Below are 3,971 nucleotides of genomic sequence, written 5' to 3' on the forward strand. Positions count from 1 at the left end.
CCTCCTAAATCTCATGTTGGAGTCTAATCTCCATCTTCAGGCACAGTCTGTATGATGGATGGATATTGGAGGGTTTTAAAGAAGAAAAGAGAGGGCTGGTGAAATGGCTCAATGGTTAAGGGCACTGGCTGCTCTTACAGAGGACCAGAGTTTGACTCCCAGCACCCACATAGCAGCTTACAACCATCTGTAATTTTAGTTCTTGGGGACCAGACCCTCCCTTCTGACCTTCATGGGCATCAAGCATACATGTGTTCACATACATACAGATATAACACACATACACTTGCAACCAATCAAGCCAACCCTTTCCCCATTGGGGCCTGGTGTGTCATGCTCACAAACAGCAGCCTCCTTGATATGGAGTTTATTGCCCACATGGGTTGCCCTAAGAAACCTTGGAGACAATTTTCTGGCAATTATCCAAGTCCCTGATCTCAATGTTGTCCCCAGTCCAGGCTCCAGACAGGTATGTGTGGAGCCTTTGGGAAGCCCTGGGGCACAGTGGCCAGGGTTCACATTGGTCAAGTCATCATGTTTTTCCTCACTAAACTGCAGAATAAGAAACATGTGATTGAGGCTCTGCGTAGAGACGAGTTCAAGTTCCCTCCCACCAGAAGATCCACGTCTCAGAGTTAATGCAGATGAGTTAGAAGACATGGTTGCTGAGAAGTGGCTTGTTCCTGTGGTCAAATATATCGCCAGTTCCAGTCCCCTGGACAAGTGGTGGGCCCTGAATTCCTGAGGGCTTCTACAGTGTTCTTCTCTACCTGACCAAATCATGCTAGGTAATAAATATCACATCCAGTCAGAAAGATAAAACCTCATACTTATAAAACAAAAGTATATCTAAATTTTTAAACAAATGAAGAGAAGGGAGCCTACAAGAGACAGACACATGCTTTTCCTGTCTCGTGCCATATGGTGATGCCCCAAGGTGCCTTGGGGCTATTTGTGACATCTGCCTTTCAACCGTAACTGTAATCCAAACAAACCACTTTGTCTTATAATTTTCCACAAGCAGTAATGCTGCACTGGGATATCATGTCATTAGCAACAGAAAATGGATTAAAGTAAGAGGAACACAGCAGCTCAGACGGACATGATCTATGAAAGATGTGTGGGGTGTTAGTGTCTCAGGACGTGTCAGCATCGAGGCTCTGGGCCCCTTGAGCTTTGCCAACGTCTGGCAAAACCTACAGTTGGCTTTCCTGTAAGACTTATTAAAATCTTCAGAAGGCTAATGGGCCTAAGGTCTTTTCAGGGATGGAAACAGACTCAGTGTTCCCTAACTTTGGCCTCTTTCCTGGGGTCCTGGCATAAAGTACCCTCAAAAAAAATCCAACTGTTTCTCTGTTGAAGTGACCAGCAGTTTAAATCACCTGCTCAGAACACAGGGATGAAAGAGAATCCAATCAACCATCTTCATCATATTAGGAAAGAATCTGAGCTCCCAGGGAGTCCTAGGAAGGCAGAGGGCTGGCGGAAGGTGAGGGACCGAGAAGAAATTAAAAGTCAGAAGTGCACTCTCACTGAAATCAGCAAAACAGCAGGATCTCCATGACACAGAGCAACAACAACAGAACCAAGAGGAGTCCTGGTGAGGATCCAGTCTTTAGGTTGCAGCAGAAGCCAGAGGCCTCAAACCAGACCAATGACTCGTTGCAATGAACATTAACAAGGAAAGCTGTTTGGGCAAAACAGTACACTGTGTATACACCATGACACACAGCAGCTTCCATGGAGAAAGTTTTTGTTTGTATGTTTTTGTTTTCTTTTCTGGAGGTGGAGGTTGCAAGGGCAGAGGGCAGATATTCAGGGGTGGGGAGATGAGGGGGGTTGGGGTGCGTGATGTGAAATTCACAAAGAACCAATAAAAAGTTTAAAAAAAATCCAGTCAGACTAATATTTACAAAGCCCATTCCCTCTTTAAAAAAATCAGCAAATAATAAGAAACTTCCTGTTTCAGTGTCTACATTGTTGCTTCTCACTGGTTTGGGAGGGGTGTGGTAACGAATTCCCAGAGAACAGGGCTCTTAAACAATGGAAGCACACAAGCCTGTTCACAGCCCTGGGCTCTGGGTTTCTGAGCCTTCCTCTTGGTTTGCAGAGAGCCTCCTTCTCCCCTTATCTTCACACTTTCCCCTGAATCTAATGACTTTTTATGAGGACACCCATCCTAATGACCTGTTTAACAAAATTGCCTCTGTCCAGACTCTGGCTTCAAATAAGGCACATTCTGATGTGTTCCTGGTTAGGACTCTTGCATACGTTGAATTTTTGTTGGTGGTGAGGGAACATACATAATGCTGAACACATGAGAGGCATAGAAATTCATTTATAACAACACGGGAAAAATTTCCTGATATTTGCCTATGCTTCTCTCCCCCACCCCCGCTGTAGACTCATCTGAAGAAAACTAAGGTTTAACCCTGCTGCCCCCAGCTTTAGGAAGCCTGACATTTCTTCTTTCTCTTAGGGAAAGGTCTTTTTATTTGTATCCCCCCTTTAAAAATTATTGCTATTAGTGTGTGTGCATGTGTATGTGTGTTTTGCAAGCACGTATGCCTGTGCATCACACCTGCGCCTGGTGCCCTCGGAGGCCTGAAGAAGGCATCAGACTCTCTGCGACTGGAGTTATAGATAACTGAACCAAAATGTGGGGGCTGGGGTTTGAACTCAGGTCTTCTGAAAAGCAGTCAGTGCTCTTAACCACTGAGCTATCATTGCAGTCTCTGTCTTCCCTCTAGAAAGCCATAGGAAAGACTATTCTAGACTGAAGTAGAACTTTCTGGAAACGAACCAGCCAGCCCTTCTGGAAGATGTATACCCTGAATGGATGAGCTATACTTTCCAAGAAAGTCAAGAAAAGAAAGACATTTGTTTGGAGAATCAAGAGGCTTTGCTTTGTCTGTGTGTGACAGGGAATGTATTCCCTGAGTAGAAGGGGCAGGTGAGAAACAGGGCTGGAGAAAGGGGAACACTTGCCTACTTGTCAGAGTCTCCCCACAGGAGTCTGCTCTGAGGAGTGGCCTGGGGTGTTCTAACATCTTTGGCTTTGCTTTCTGACCTTATTTTCCTCATTCTTTAAACAATGAGCAAAGACATTTCAAAGAGAGACATTTGTGCCCCTCCCTTTGGCTATTTGGCTTTTTGTTTTGTTTTATTTTTGTTCTTTTGAGACAGGGGTTCTCTAGGGAACCTGGGTTGTCTGGGAACTAGCTCTGTAGACCAGACTGGCCTTGAACTTAGATCCCCCTGCCTCTGTCTCCCAAGTGCTAAGATTAAAGGTGTATGCCATCATGCCCAGGTGGCTACCTGACTCTTAGAAAATGTACCTAAGAAAGAGGGATTTCTCCTACTCATGCTGGGAGTAGGAAGAGGCTGAAGCCTGGTGCTAGCCAGAGAAGGAACCTGTCTCCCAGGAAAAGGTTTCATGATGTCCTGATAACTTGTTCGGTCATCTCGCAGAGAGACTGGAGCTAAGACAGTGGCGAGTGGAACCATGTCATAACTAGGATTGCATATCTCTGGCATGCTAAAGCAAAACCTCACTTCAGGACCCTAAACATAGACTTCAGGAGGTCATGGAGTGCCCTTGTTTCTCTTCCCAATGTGGCCACCTTGAATAAATCTCCATTTTCTGCATTTCTTGATTACTCATCTCTTAATAAACCTTTTAAAGATAAATTGCCGAATTTGTCACAGCTGTGCAGGTCCAGGCTTTGACCCCCAACAACTCTGCTAACAACCTCAGGGCAGAGCCTCTGAGTGTGTCCACAGGACACCCAGCCACTCAGCGAGAGCTCCTACCCGTGGCTCCTACTCCTCTCCAGTTGGTGGACCATCGGAACAAGCCTGGGTCATAAGACATGAATAGAGGCAATCCACATGGCTTCTGAGGTGTCCCCCAGAGAGAAAGTCACAAAGCCAGGCACTCACTCCTCTGTCCTCAGCTGCTGTGGGTCAGA

At 45.8% G+C, this 3,971-nt stretch overlaps 1 pseudogene; it reads left to right on the forward strand.

Moving 5' to 3' along the window:
- Positions 1–286: 286 nt before the first annotated feature.
- Positions 287–410, forward strand: LOC114622475 (annotated as a pseudogene).
- The last annotated feature ends 3,561 nt before the right edge of the window (positions 411–3,971 follow it).

The sequence above is a fragment of the Grammomys surdaster genome, unplaced genomic scaffold (genome assembly GCF_004785775.1).
Source record: "Grammomys surdaster isolate TR1022 unplaced genomic scaffold, NIH_TR_1.0 188, whole genome shotgun sequence".
In the NCBI taxonomy this organism is placed as follows: domain Eukaryota; kingdom Metazoa; phylum Chordata; class Mammalia; order Rodentia; family Muridae; genus Grammomys; species Grammomys surdaster.